This window comes from Porites lutea, chromosome 14 (genome assembly GCF_958299795.1).
Source record: "Porites lutea chromosome 14, jaPorLute2.1, whole genome shotgun sequence".
In the NCBI taxonomy this organism is placed as follows: Eukaryota; Metazoa; Cnidaria; class Anthozoa; order Scleractinia; family Poritidae; genus Porites; species Porites lutea.
The window spans coordinates 18673248-18689656 of record NC_133214.1 but is presented as its reverse complement, the minus strand read 5'-3'; the positions used below and the strand labels follow the sequence as shown (position 1 = coordinate 18689656).

The window sequence follows — 16409 nt, the reverse complement described above, 5'->3', positions numbered from 1 at the left end:
TTTTTTTACCTTGTTGATCTGTCATCTTCCATTCTGAAGGTATCACCTGAAGACTACTTTGAAACTGTTCTTGGGCTTCAAACACTGACCCTGTTGAGCACAATTTAACCCTTTAAGTTCTAAGAGTGACTAACATCAATTTTCTCTTGACAATATCAGTATATGATCAAGTGGAAGGTAATGAGAATTAACAAAGTGATCACTTAAGGAAATCTCTTAAGCAGTCTTTCAAGAAATGTGTGGAGGCCAGTGTGAATAATAATTTGTATGTTGATCTCGGGGCTTAAAGGGGTAAATCTTTCATTTTGCTGTCCTGTTGAAAACAAGAGAGCTTGTCTCATGACCCTGAATCATTTGTTTTGCATATTTAATTACGGTAGGTAATTTTTTAACTGACATCGTGGAGTTTTTTTGGAAAAAATGGTTGGCACCCCATAAACAGACTGCTCATGGCTAATCTTTACACTTGTCTGCTCCAAAAAGATACCCTGTTCAAGGAGCTAAACAGTGAAAATGTATAAAACTTTTATAAGGCGCTAAAAACCATACCGTGTTCAACGGCACATACCCATATAGGCCAAAAAAGGAAGTGCCCCCCCCCCCCACCCGCCAGTGTGGGCACACGGTAAATTAATGGCCCTCATTCTCGATTTTTATCTTCATGACAAAATTAGGGGCTCACCGGAATGACTCATTCTAGAATGAGGTCATTCAATTTCCATGTATTTCTTTGTATTTGTTTACATGATAACGGAACAACATTTCATTCCTGTTTAAGTCATTCCAATTTTCATTGCAAATGAAATCCTCATTTTGGTACAAAATTTTATAATTTCTGATATCATGTAAACTGAAAATGATCTTCATTCCAGATTGAAAATCGCAAATGGTTATGCATAATTTTGGAGGACAAATAAGGTGCATTATGGGAAATGTGGAAGTGGCGTATTTCGCGCCATCTTTAAATATTTTAATCATTCAAAATGAAGAATAAGATCTGCATGCGTGAGGTAGCTTTGTTGTCACCACAAAGTATCCCCAAAGGACTTCGTTGTCTTCATTGTTCGTTTTACAATACAAGTAACAATTCGCTATAGTCAAAAGGTTGGAACTACGATCACTAAAACAACATCATTTCTCTCTGCGCATTTCTTACATGAACTGTTGCAATCGTATAGTAAAACCCTCAAGATAAGATGCTGAGGCGAGAAGGTCAACGATCGCGCGTTTAATTTCACAGTTCTAACAATAATTTGTGCTACATAATATTAAAATGCACAATTTCACTCACCAAACGTATATGTCTTATGACAGTATGAATCAGTAATACCTGCATGAGTCCGCTCCCCCTCCTTTTCGCACGTCATATCTTACATCAAGTTTGATTGGTTCAAGTCCCTTGGCCTAATATGGAGACAACTGCACTGCGAAAACCAATGAAAAACGCTGTTCTATTCAACGGCATTTTCCGGGAATCCCCTTACAGACTTCGGCCATCTTGGTTTACGACTTCAGAGCTGAGTACCTGCAACTGGCAACTAAGTACCAATTATATGCAGTACACGAAATACAGGGCTCGGTCTTAAGAATCATGACTCATTTGGCTGATAACTTTGCAAGTTTATCGTTAAAGGATGTCGCGGGAAATAGGTTCGCATTATTAAACAAAATTCAGGAACAAGTCTGTTCTGCAATCAGCGCTCTTCACAGTGGAAAAGACCTGTTATCAATACAGAAGAATGTTCAATACATCTTGGAGCAAGTCAACAAGAAGCTAGATTTGATCAAGGCTTCATGCAAGGAAGAAGGTACTAATCGACACTTGGCGGGAAACGGATTTTATACACTGTCTGCTGGTTGGATCATGCCCGGGGGGAGGGGGGGGGTACTCCTGGGAAATCATGGCGAGGGTGTGCCGCCCGGTTCTCCAAATCCTGACACTATTTCAGGCAAAAAAATGCCACCTTTTCACACCCTTATTTAGACCTGGTCTTTAAGAAATTACGTCATTAATTCTTAAATTAGAACAACAACAAAAAAGATTTCTTAAAATCCATTTTGAATTCCTTTGAAAACCATACCCGATTCCAGACCAAAATAGGCAAAGTGTTTATCCGTTTTCAGACCAAAATGGCTCAAAAACCTTAACATAAGGGAGTACCCCTCGCGGGATCATGGAAATTTTTATACAATGGTCCCTTGGGCAGGGTTGGGGGGGGGGGGGAGGAGTGTAAGCCCAGGGTCAGCCCATCAGGTTTAAGTGGCTTAAAATTACATGTAAATCATACATTCATATCACAACAATCTGTAGTGTTTCATTCATTCATTAGTCATTATTTTCCTGCAATATATCATGTTCTAAAAAGGTATCCAGAGATTGAACTTGTGATAGCCAGGTAAATTCCTTATCCTTTCCAGAGGAGAGGGGATAAGGGCTTTGTCTTTGTCGAAATTTTAAAAAGGGGGATAGGGATGCATTGTAAAGAAACTATTACAGTTCTGCAATTTCTCAGTTAACATTCCGTGTATCGAACACCTATACATCGCCATTCACAATTAAGTGATCCACATTCAACATTTTAAGACTAACTGACCTGACAAATCGTGAAGGCAAGGTGGTCTACTCTGTAAGAGCGGTTGGAAGGTCGGTGGATAGGTTACCTGGTCCCTGGTCTCTCTACCATCGTCACCGTCATGTTCCTGACATTAAAAAAGAAACTTAAGGTGACTCCGTCATTAATACTGGAGCATTTAGCTGTGACAAATTTTCCATCATAACTTTTTTGGTTTTAACACGATGGCTAAAAAACCATTGCAAAGAACAAGAGGAGTTATTCGGTAATACAGTATGAAATATTCCGATTTCATTGATGCTAAATATTTCTTGAGAAATTAGCGCTTAAAAGGACCCTACTGTTCAAAGAAAATCGCATCTAGCAAAAAACTATGCTGATATTTTTACTGAATTTTGTGCTATCGGTTTTTATTGATATAATAAATATGCCAGCGAGATTTCAGAAAAATCTTTGGAGCAGAAGTCTGTAACTAAAAGTCACTCAAAATTCAGCTGTGAAATTGTTTTGGAATTTCAAACGTTAATTACTATCACGTAGAAGGAACCACCAGTTCAAATTTTCGCGACAAGTAAATTCAATGTTTGCTAATTGTGAAAACAAAAACCAATTGCCTATTGTGCTTTTCTTTAAATGGTACTTTTTAGTTTAAGAAGCAGTATAAATTGCTCCAAACCTTGTTCTGACGTCAAATGCTTTGTTTCTCAACATTTTTAAAGTATCCCTTCGCAGTTTTGGCTCAAACTCCAGCTACATACATTTTGATGTATCGCAATGCATCCTCGACAGCTTTTCCTGCTGTACATTGCTTCCAATTCATGAAAAAGACGTCTGATGTTTGTTCTCTGATTTTTTTTTTTTTTTTTGTTCTCTGATGTCTAATGTCAGACGTCTCATATGAGACGTCTGCTGTCATATAATTTTTTTATCAGACGTCTAATTTTATATGTTATGTTATATAACTGTTATCAGACGTCTGATGTCTAACATTAGACGTCTGATACCAGTTATATGACAGCACATGTCTGGTGTCAAACTTCTGACATCAGACATCTGATAACAGTTACATGACAGCAGATGTCTGATGTCAGATGTCTGATATCAGACGTCTGCTGTCATACAGTTGTTATCAGACGTCTGATGTCTAACATCAGATGTCTGATAACAGTTATATGATGTCAGAGCCCTAATAACAGTTATATGACAGCAGACGTCTGATTACAGATGTCTGCTGTCATATAACTGTTATCAGACGTCTGATGTCTGATTTTATATATTATGTTATATAACTGTCATCAGACATCTGATGCCTAATATCAGACGTCTGATAACAGTTATATGACAGCAGACATCTGATGTCATATATTTGTTATCACAAGTCTGATGTCTGATTTTACATGTTATTTTATATAATTGTCATCAGAGGTCTGATGTCTAATATCAGATGTCTGATAACAGTTATACAATGTCAGACATTTGAGAACAGTTATATAACAGCAGACGTCAGCTGTCATATAACTGTTACCAAACATCTGATGTTATATGTTATGTTATATAACTGTTATCAGACGTCTAATGTCTAATATCAGACATCTTATAACAGTTATATGATGTCAGACGTCTAAAGTCAGACATCTGATATGAGACGTCTGCTGTCATATAATTTTTATCAGACGTCTGATGTCATTTGTCTCATATCAGACATCTGATGTCAGACAACTGATATGAAACCAGACATCTGATAACAGTTACATGACAGCAGATATCTTATGTCTGATGTCTGATATCACACATTTGCTGTCATATAACTGTTACCAGACGTCTGATGTCTGATTTTATGTTATGTTATATAACTGTTATCAGACGTCTGATGTCTAATATCAGACGTGTGATAACAGTTATATGATGTCAGACGTCTGATAACAGTTATATGTCAGGAGACGTCTGATATCAGACAAATAACATGAGACGTGTGATAACAGTTATATGACAGCACAAGTCTGATGTCAAACGTCTGACAAGAGTTATATGACAGCACATGTCTGATGTCAAACCTTCTGACATCAGATGTGTGATGTCTGATATCACATCAGACATCTGATAACAGTTACATGACAGCAGACGTCTGATATCAGATGTCTGCTGTCATATAACTGGTATCAGACGTCTGCTGTCTGATTTTCTGTTATGTTATATAACTGTCGTCAGACGTCAGATGTCTAATATCAGACATCTGGTAACAGTTATATGACAGCAGATGTCTGATAACAGTTATATGACAGCAGACGTCTTATATGAAATCAGACATCTGATAACAGTTACATGACAGCAGATGTCTTATGTCAAATGTCTGATATCACATAGACTGCGAGCCAAGCTTAGACTTGACTGACTGAAGAGGGACTGCTCGCAGTCTAGATATCACACGTCTGCTGTCATATAACTGTTATCACACATCTGATGTCTTATTTTATATGTTATGTTATATAACTGTTATCAGACGTCTGATGTCTAACATTAAACGTCTGATACCAGTTATATGATGTCAGACGTCTGATAACAGTTATATGTCAGCAGACGTCTGATATCAGATAAATAACATCAGATGTCTGATAACAGTTATATGACAGCACACGTCTGATGTCAGATGTCTGCTGTCATATAACTGTTATCAAACATCTGATGTTAGATATTATCTTATATAACTGTTATCAGACGTCTGATGTCTAATATCTGATGTCTGATAACAGTTATATAATGTCAGACGTCTAAAGTCAGACGTCTGATATGAGACGTCTCCCGTCATATAATTGTTATCAGACATCTGATGTCATTTGTCTTTTATCAGATGTCTGATTTCGGACAAATAACATCAGACATCTGATGTCAGACGTTTGACATCAGACATCTGCTGTCATATAACTGTTATCACACATCTGATGTCTTATTTTATATGTTATGTTATATAACTGTCATCAGACGTCTGATGTCTGATATCAGACATCTGATAACAGTTATATGACAGCAGACGTCTGCTGTCATACAACTGTTCAGACGTCTGATGTCATAGGTCTGATACCAGACGTCTGATGTTTGTCGCCTGATGTCAGACCTCTGACATCAGACGTCTCATGTCTGATACCAGACGTCTGATGTGTAATGTCAGACATCTTATATTTGTTGCCTGACATCAGAGGTCTGATGTCATGTGTAATATCAGATGTCTAATGTCATATGTCTAATTCCAGACGTCTGATGTGTAACCTCAGACGTCTGATGTCATATGTCTGATATGAGATGTCTAATGTCATATGTCTGATACCAGACGTCTGATGGGTAATGTTAGACATCTGATGTTTTTTGCCTGATGTCAGACATCTGACATCAGACATCTCATGTCATATGTCTGATATCAGACGTCTGATTTGTAATGTCAGGCATCTGATGTCATATGTCTAATATCAGACATCTGATGATTAATGTCAGACGTCTGATGCTTGTTGCCTGATGTCAGACGTCTGACATCAGATGTCTGATGTCATATTTCTGACATCAGACGTCTGATGTCATCTGTCTGATATGAGACGTCTTTTAACAGTTATATGATGTCAGACGTCGAAAGTCAGATGTCTTATGAGACGTCTGCTGTCATATAATTTTTATCAGTCGTATGTTATTTGTCTGATATTAGACGTCTGATATGAAATCAAACATCTAATAACAGTTACATGACAGCAGACGTCTGATGTCACATGTCTTGTATCAGGCATCTGATGTGTAATGTCAGACATCTGCTGTCATATGCCTGATACCAGACGGCTGATGTGTAATGTCAGTCATCTGATGTTTGTTGCCTGATGTCAGAAGTCTGATGTTTTTTGCCCAATGTCAGACGTCTGATGTTTGTTGATTGATGTCAGACGTCTGATGTCATATGTCTGATATCACATGTCTGATGTTTGATGTCATATGTCTGATATCAGACGGCTGATGTCTAATGTCAGGCATCTGATCTTTTTGCCTGATGTCAGACGTCTGATATCAGATGTCCGATGTCATATGTCTGATATCAGACGTTTGATGTCTGATGCCACGTCTGATGTCAGATGTTTGATGTCTGATGATGACGTCCTATGTCATATGTCTGATGTTTGTCTGATTTCATCAGATGTCTGATGATAGACGTCTGATGTCATATGTCTGATATCAGACATCTGATGGCAGACATCTGATACCAGATGTACAATGTCAGATGACTAATGTTGTTTGTCTGAAGTCAGACGTCTGGTGTCAGATATCTGATGTCAGACATCGGATGTCATTTTTATACAAGAGTTTTAAGCAGCTCAAAAATTGAAATTTCTAGCGTAGGGGATTTTGTTAGGTCTAACTACTATACCAACCCTTAGGTTTTTTTTTTTAATTTTGATTATATCCTCTTTCAACCTTTTCTGCCACTCACACTTCCAAGTTTCACTCCTATAGGACTTGAACTTGGAGGAAGGGTACTCTCTTATATAAACTATATAGGCATGGCTGTTCCCACCTGTTTAGGACTTGAATCTGGGATGTCCAGTATCCTATAACCACTCAATCATTTTGGTCAAATATTGCAGCATCATCATGGTTGAGGAGTACAGAGAGAGTGAGTCAGAAGGAATTAGCATCATGGGAGCGACTTGGAGAGGGAAGGTTCTCAAGTGTTTACAAAGCAAAACTCAAAGGCAGTGATGTAGCTGTCAAGGTTCTGAAAAATCTCAAGGAAACTAAGCCACTGCTTACAGAGGGAAATCTCCTAAGGTATTTCTACTCATGATTCTCAGAAGTTACTCAATTTCTCAGTTACAGAAAATGGAAAATATTGTTTTGGTTTTGCAATCAGGCATTTGTGGATTTTATCACATGGGGAAGATTAACTTAACCTGTTATCAAGTATTTCAGGGCATTGAAATTCTGTTAATTATTAATATTGTGGTATCTGTAGTGCACTACTCTACACAGAGCAGGCTGGAAGTGTTGGAAAAATACCATAATACTAACAGAAAAATATTAGAAATACTCTCTAAGTTGAAAGAAGTGTAATTGTCTGTATAGTGCTGAAATTATGAGTCATTTCATCTGAAAGTAGCCCTGAACATCAGCATGATAATTATGCATTTTTTACATAATAATTATTGCCCCAGTTTAGTATAAAGCTTCATGTTTTCTAACTAATTGTCCTAATTAGTATTTTTCTTTGTATTTCAACAGGGATCTTCGTCATGACAACATTGTTGCATTTAGAGGAATGAATATTTTGCAAAGTGATATTGTACATGAGAAATTTACCCTAAAAGCAGGAACTCCCTTCCTAGTAATGGAATACATCCCTAAGAATCTGTACAGATTTGTGGAAGATCACAAAACTCCTGAATCTCAGGGACTTCCCAGAAGTCAGGTGTGGACTATTGGCAGAGGAATGGCTAATGGTTTGATGTACCTGCATAGTTTGAATCCGCCCATAAGCCACAGAGACTTGAAGCCTGATAATATTCTGGTAAGTCTTTCTCTTTTTAACACTTTGTTGTTATTTCTCTTCTTGAGTAAAGACTGTGTGATTTGTCCATTAGATCCACTGAATTCTGAGACTTTCTGTGGCTATTTCTGATTGCTATTGATGAGACAATGCTCTTAGAGATGAAAGTGGCAAACGCTTCCTGGGAGGCACTCCCCTATAAAAGTGATGGGAGCCCCCCCTTCCCGGGGAACGCTTTACCATTCTGATCAAGGTTGACAATGTAAGTTTTGCAATGATGGCAAAAGAATGTGCCACAACACACACTCCACATTTATTAAGTAAGGGGTATCCAACAATGAATGAATCCTTTTTTCAATTTTTCTTGAATGAATGAATGCCTCCATGGTGTGATTTGTGTATGCTAGAGAAGGAAATGAATCCAGAGATGTGGTATATTATTTTTATAAGCCATGTGGTTAAATGAGTTATAATTTGAGTTTTGTTCATTTGATTGCATTATTAGCTGGATGTCAGGAGTTTGAGGGTTAAATTGGCAGACTTTGGTTTGTCACGGACAGTAGAAAGAACTGGAAATGATCTTTCTTTATTCCATGCACGCTGGACAGCTCCTGAGGTTTGGGAAGATTACAGGTACTTTGGTGAAGAACCTATCGAAGGTAAAGGTCCATGAAAACACAGATTGTCAATGAACTTATTTACATTTCATTAAAATTATATAAAGGTGTTCCTGAATTTTTTGGTTTTGTAGAATTACTGATGATATCAAAAACAGACCACAATTTTTGGGCAACACTGTTTATTGACTAGTAAATCACACTTGAGATCAATAAATGAAACTACTGGGGGTGGAGTGGATGGGAAAATGTTGACAAGCTCCAAACTGGCTGAAAGGGCCTAAGTGATCTGGAAGACGATTTGCAGAGGCAGCTACTATACGGACAGCTAAGGAGCGTGTTCTCATTTGGTAATTACCCTTCATCACCTTGGGTGATTTTGGTTCTCTGAATTGTAATAATAGTGCACCATGGCCAATCACTACAACAATCAGTCAATAAAAATATTTCTATTTGAAATACTTTTAGCTGAGAATGACTATGTTGGAGTTGGATTTAATATTTTATTCTAAATTACTATTTCACCTCCAGGAAATGAGGTTCTTAAATTTTTCCTGCGTGCTGACATCTACTCTTATGGACAAGACTTAGTGGTAGCTTACACTTTAACAGGAAAGATGCCATGGCATGGCCAGGACACCGTGAGTGTAGCAGGAATTCAAAATAATATGATTCAGTCTCTTGATCAGGTTGAGATTCCTGAGGAACTGAGTGGAAAACTGAGGAGTGTTATTGATGACTGTCGCCTGGAAGACCCACAAAAACGTCCTACAGCTGATAGATTAGTTCAAGATTACTTTAAAGGTAAGGCCATCATTTTATTAATTTTTATTATATCTACCAATGAAATACCAGGTGAGCTTTCACGCGAAAACTTGATATCTTCACATGTGAAAATAACATAAATAACATAAATAACATGTTAACTTCACACGTTAAAATATCACCGTTGCTATGGCTACATAATAAATCGCGCTTTTCACACCAAAAAACTATTAAAGTGAAATGGTTTGGTATTTCATTGGTGTTAAATTTCTCTTCTCGTGTTGAAAAAATATTTCACTTATTTGCTGCGCTCACTCATGAAATATTTTTCAACACTCAAAGAGAAATTTCATATCTTTGCACGACGATGTAATATCCTCAATATATTTAACTGTGATCCTTAAAAGTCGTTTTGCCAGCGTCCTGTTTGCTAATATCTTAAGTTGTTTTGCTAACGTGTTAATTCATTTTCCCAACTTTTATCACCTGATTAATGGCTTAAACAAGAGGTATACAAATGTGTATCGACTTTTTTTGTAATGGCGGCAACAATGAGGTATATACTCAGGGTTTTAATTAAGAATTCTAGTCATAGTCATAGGCTATGGATTTTTAGCTGGAGATTTCTGTGTAGTCAATGGAGAATTCTCCGATCTCTGAAGCCTAATGAACACCCTATACACTTGCATAGCACTCGTTTTGTTTCATAAGCCTAGAACACCAGTGAAAGGGTTCTTAGCAAAATGACACATAAGCCAAACAACCGGACACCACTTTTTTTCATCAACCCAATTGATTGAAAAAGAACCTGAGAAAAGTCGGGCCTGTCCAGGATCCTTGCCATGACCAAGCAAAGCATTTTTACGGCGTTGCTAAAACGAGGGTAAGGGTAACACCAAGGGTGAAGGTGAGGGTAAGGGTGTGTTTAAGGGTAAGGGTGAGGGTGTGTTTAAGGAGAGGGCGAAAGCGTATGGAAACATAACTGTAGCGATGATCATGCAGCTATCATTCATCCGTTACTCTTGCTGGTTTTGATGTGAAGTATATGAAATAATTCATTTTTGAACCGCGGTTGTAGATGAGAGTGAAGAATGATCATCGCAGTAAATTTTCCAGTTTAAGCAATTGGAAAGAAGAAGCCTAGAAAAAAAATCAGGGCTTCAACGGGATTCGAACCCGTGGCCTCCGCGTTACCGGTGCGTTGCTCTACCAGCTGAGCTATGAAGCCATACATAAATTGACCTTGCTCCCAATGTGTGGCTTCATAGCTCAGTTGGTAGAGCAACGCACCGGTAACGCGGAGGTCACGGGTTCGAATCCTGTTGAAGCCCTGATTTTTTTCAGGCTTCTTCTTTCCAATTGCTTAAATTGGAAAATTTACTGCGATGATCATTCTTCACTCTCATCTTACTGGTTTTGTTAAGCACAAAAAAGAAATGTTCTCACAGAAATTGGGTTCTTTTACGGACAAACGCTGTAGAAAAAAAATCTGTCCAAGAGTCGAGGAAGACCGGAAATCAATGACTGCAAATTTTTCTACTTATCTCCCTCCCCTGGTCTGACCTCAGAGTTCTCATATTTCTCTACTCATGGAAACCAATTAGAGAGTAAACCTATCGTATGGTAATCACGTGAAATTTTGTGTCGACGTGAATTTACTTCCTGCATTTGCCCTCTTTGGCTGGTCTAATTTCAAGGTTTGGCTAGCGTTCGCGTTTTTCTGTTGCAGTTAAGTATTTCCAACAACGTGACCACAAATTAGTTTTTTGCCCTTGAAAGGCTTGAAGAAAGGCATGGATCAATAGTCTTCGATCGTTCTCTGTACACTAAGGGACTGTTATATGGGGATTTGGGACCCTGGGTTGGCGAGGTGATCCGCCAAAGGGTTAAAAAGCAAACTACCAGACCTTTTCATGCAATCTCAGAACGTCCACAATCCCTCATTCTGAGTTGATAGTTCTTGTGTGGTCGCTTTTCTCCTTCTTGAATACCAAGTATTATACTAAACCAAACCTACATTAGTTTAACTGATGTACTAACTTGTTTATTAACGTTGATATTGTTCGCAATATCAATTCATACCCCAAAGATATCCCGACAATCTTTCAGATATGTTGCATTTGGAGACGAGCAAAATGTACATCTAACACTTTCCCTTAAAAAAGGCAAATGTACGGTCTTCAAACCGTGCCAAGTCCAAGACGTATGAATTGTAAAATTCAAAGAAATGTTGGTAATCAACATCATGATTGTTTGAGTAAAGGAGACAAACTTTTTTTGGAGTAATTTTGGATGAAAATTGTGGAATTCCCACAACTCAGACTTCTCGCAATTGAAATTTTGCCATTCGATTAGTTATAGTTTCCTTGTTTTTTCTTATAATAGCAATCCCTTACCCTTACCCTTAGTCTCACCCTTACCCTCACCCCCACCCTCACCCTTGGTGTTACCTTTACCCTCGTTTTAGCAACGCCGGCATTTTTAACCCAGAGATAGAGCAGCTGATCAGGTTGTATTGTGTGTTGGTTATAAATTCCCTGGAAAAATTGTGAACTTTCAAGATTAATTTTTTTTTTTCAGGATCTCTTTCAGCTTCTTAGGTTCAACATTAATAGTGAGAATCACATCTACAGTCATCTGTTTAATACCCTATTCAAATTATGTGATTTACTTAATTTACTACCATATTTAGCATCATTTTGATTAATTGTTAAAATAATCTAGTGTTTCATTACACCCATAAAATATCATTTTATGTTTGTCGTAGATGAAATGAATCCTTATCAAGCTGAAGCTAAAAGTGCTGAATTCTTCTCGTGTGGCTTCCTTCAGCACACTTCTATTTTTGTTGCAGAGAGCTTGGTTGATGAGGTAAAGATTGGGCTTAATTCTGAGGCACAGTCAAGTGACACAAATTCTCCTACCAAACTTATCCTGCATTACGTAACAGGGCTACCCCCTGGGTAAAAGGGTCATTTATTAAAGTGAAGGTACCCAAATACTGAAATAGGGGTTTATAAATGAATGGTCACGCCCAAGGATTTTGTCTAGTGACTCAAAAAGTTAGAACCACTTTTTACAGCATCAAAAAGAGCACTAAAAAAGTGCTGCTTTCCTTGTTATGGTCACACTTTAGGATTTCTTTGACAGTCTTAAAAGAACCACCCTGTGCAGCATAAACAATACAACAGGAAATTGCTGCTCAGTAGCTTTCATTTGGATGGTCATACTTAAGGATTTTATCCACAAACTGAAAAGGTACAAGTACCTTAATACATGACTCAATAATTGACCCAGGAAGTGGAATGGTAACTGTATCAATTTAATTAATTCGTTGCAATTTTGCCCTGAGTCTAGTTTGCTGCTTTTCAATCAATTAGTCCAGTGAAGGATTCTTCAAGACTGGAGTGCGTCCCCGGGGATTTCCTGCTCAGTGTCTCTTGTGCAAAGTGGAAGTGGGAAATGAAGAATATAACGACGTTCCCAAAGAATGGACATACGAACAAAAATACCGGAAGTATTATGTTTAATTTAGAGAGGTATAGAAAATATACAGACGCTACATACCAGGTCAGCCTATGTGGCTGTAGCATGTATCTTAGGCGTTTTAACGGGACGTGGGAAAGGAACAAACTGGCACGCACGACAATGCAAGCGGCACGCGAGGAAAAGGTTCTCCTACTTTCTCCCTCGCGTGCGTCCGATTTTTCCTTCCCCTCTCTCGAACCCCTGTGGAACAGGGATGTGAGCAGTGCACTCGAGAAAGCCACCCTGTCCACAAGGTTTTTCACAAAAAAGCCTTTTCTAAGGGAAAAGCCTTGGTAGCCTGTGTAACAGGCGCTTAGAGGTAATGGGCGTAAGAAAGACTCGGGGCGCGCGAGGGAGACACATTTGGGGGAAATTGAAGACAGATCTGCAGTAAGGTAAGAAAACAAAACTCTGTCCGAAGCTTTCCCAGCCACAGCAGAATAGCAACACCTTAATTTCCAAATAGAGTTGTTCTTTTAAATGTATCTGGTTCGTTGAAAATTTTTCACTTTCGGCTCGGAAGTGGGGAAAGGGGCTTAAGTCTAAAATTGAAGGTAAATTTGAAGATTATCTCCTCCACAAAAGCGAAAAACTAGTAATAAGTTTTATTTTTTAAGCCGTTTTCTAATGACCAGTTGTTGTTTTTTTTCAGTCTTTAAACAGTTTTCTGCCTTCCAAATTAAATTCAATAGTCTGCTCGCAGGCTCTTTCAATCACACACCTCCTAAAGCTAAGACAGCTTGCCTGCAAGGTGAAACTAGAATAAACCATTGAGATCGACTATGGCATCCTCAGAGACCCAGGGGCGGTTAGTCGGGTCGATAAAATGTTTGTGGTGAAAGTTTACTGTAAGATCGATCTTACAGTAAGCTTTCACCACGAACATTTTATCGACCCGACTAACCGCCCCTGGGTCTCCGAGGATGAGACTATGGCATCGTAAGGCCATTGACTCTTTTTTTTTTTCGGCATGTCTAGAAGGCCATCGATAAGACGATAGGGCACCTTTACTCCATTGCACTTAAATCTTTGATCACTTCCCGAGAGGAAGAGCAGGAGCAACAGGAAATCCAGCTTTCATTTGGCCAGACAACATACTGTCATCACAGGGCCGTAAGAGAGATCTGGAGGAAACTTGAGGAGTCTAAAAAGAGAGAGCTTGTCGTGTGTAAGAATACAGTACATCCTGTTTTTAGCACCTCATTTGGGCTCCATGTGGCAGTGCTTACGGCGGACAATCCGCAGAAATTTATATTTACAAGAAGATCTAATCAAGGTAAGTTATTTTAGGGGACAGACTTGTGGTTTAACATGGCACGAGACATTCTCTCTAATTTTTGGTGCTCAACATTATGTCCTCACTTACCTGAAACTGTTTTGCGCTGTCCCCAGGGCCCTTTTCTATTCACAGGGATTTGTAGGGAAAACCACCCTTGGAACTAGGTCGAAATTTGAAGGTAGGCATTCGACAAAGGTTACCGGTCATTTCGCCCCGGTTACTTATTCCCCGTTCTATAAGCTAGAAAGCAAAACAAGCACGCTTCAAATATAATATTCCTCGTTCTAGAAAAGGGGACTATTTCATTTTGAAGCGCGATGAATGACTCGAAAATAGGGGGCTAAGTGACCGTTTACCGGCAAAAATGACCGGTTTAATACCTCGACCAATACCTTATTTCTGTTGCGAACGCTTTCGAGTTTATCACCGTATCCATAGTAACTGCTGACCAGTTATAATACGTGCTGACAATAAAATGAACCAATCAGATCTCAGATCAATCAGGTGTACCTGGTTCCAAAAAGCGCGGGAAAAAGTGTGGGAGCAAGTCACGAGGCTTTTGGGGCAAGAATTTCAGCCAATCAAAACGCGTAGCAATTCAAAGTAAAGGCATTGACATCAGCAATGACTTAGCAATAACTTAAGTAGTGTGTTTGAACTAGCAATACACTAAGAGAGGTAGATCAAAGATAGTTTGACAGTTGTAATAGTCTTAATTTTTTTTAAATTGTCCTCCAGATAGTAGTGTTTTTATTTCTTGCGGCAACGACTACCATAATCTATTTCCAGTAAAGCGAACAAATTCTCCAAATCTTGGAGATCTTGGGAAGAGTAAGACGTATTCAGTTTTTGCTTTTTCCTTAATTGCTTGACGTGGTTTCCCCGGCATTTGGTTTTAGAGGGAATGCCAAGTCCCGGCAAATTCACTTGTGGAGCCGTGGAAAGCGCTTCAGTAAAGGACTATGTTCACAAAGATGGCCAAGCGTACGTGGACCTGATCAAGACAGCTGCGAGAGGACTGAAGGAAGAACTTCGTGTCGAACTGAAAGGAAGCGATATCGAGGCTCTTTGCCTCACAACCGTATACCTCAAATTCGACACGCACGAGTGGGGTTGTTGTGGCTACATCGACCTGTCGGATCCCCGAGTCTCGCCCGAACGCCGACTGACGTATGAGCAGATAGAGTCTAGGTTCACCTCAGGCCCAAAGGACAAGTTCAAGCATGCAAATCTGGTTGCTTTGGACTTTGAACTATCGGAGATGGTCGAGTTCGTACGCGACAATTACGAAGATTTTGCCAGCTCTGCTAAGCTGGTGGTAGTGAAAGTCTTGCAATCGTTTTTTGGAGTTGCTGCTGTGGAGAGAGCCTTTTGTGTTTACATGGAAGATTGAGAGAGCGTTTCCCAAAATGCTGATTCGCAAATTTAAGCCACCTCGTTCCGGAAACGGGTCAAAAATTTTTTAGAGAGCAACTAAACGAAATACAAATCTCACACTGGAAACTTGTACCCTTCATTTATTTGTTAAGAAGGCTACATCAAGTAAATGACATTTTTGCAGTTTAGCTTGAAAACAACAGATTACTGAACTAAGGCGGAGATTTTAAGGGAGGCTACAGCTCACTGCTGGTACAATCTTCTTCCCAGATTTACAACGACCCCGGCTAAAAATATATTCAATTGTAAAAGAAAGTGTCGAAATGGCTTATTCGAGAAAACTCCCTCCTCAAATGATAAGAGCCGCATGGTGGCGAAGAATACCATACTTTATATGAAAGAAGATCATCGCAGTTATAAACACGAAAAGAGAGCCTGAAAAAAAATTCATATCTCATTATCATTTTCATTTAAATAATTGTTTTTGTGTTTATATGTCACCTTCATCACATTTATTTATTTATTTATTTATTTATTTATATATCTTTTACTTAGCCCATAATGAAATGGTTAACTAAAGCAGTGCTGTACATTTTTTAAATACACAATAGTTTATGTAATTTGAGTCTATATCTACATTGGAATACGAAAACCAAACTGGTGAGAAAAAGGCCTCACCTGCACACCAGGATTACTGTGACATAACTCCTTCAAGTTGCGTGTGAAAGCTCACGGCTATTGCCTGTTAACATTTG

General features: G+C 38.7%; 1 non-coding gene and 1 pseudogene across 1 annotated transcript; one reads left to right on the top strand and one right to left on the bottom strand.

Moving 5' to 3' along the window:
• Positions 1-1361: 1361 nt before the first annotated feature.
• On the top strand, positions 1362-15933 carry LOC140925280 (uncharacterized; annotated as a pseudogene).
• Positions 10626-10698, bottom strand: Trnat-ggu (transfer RNA threonine (anticodon GGU)). Its single transcript has one exon. It is a non-coding gene; the product is annotated as a tRNA-Thr (tRNA).
• Positions 15934-16409: the final 476 nt, after the last annotated feature.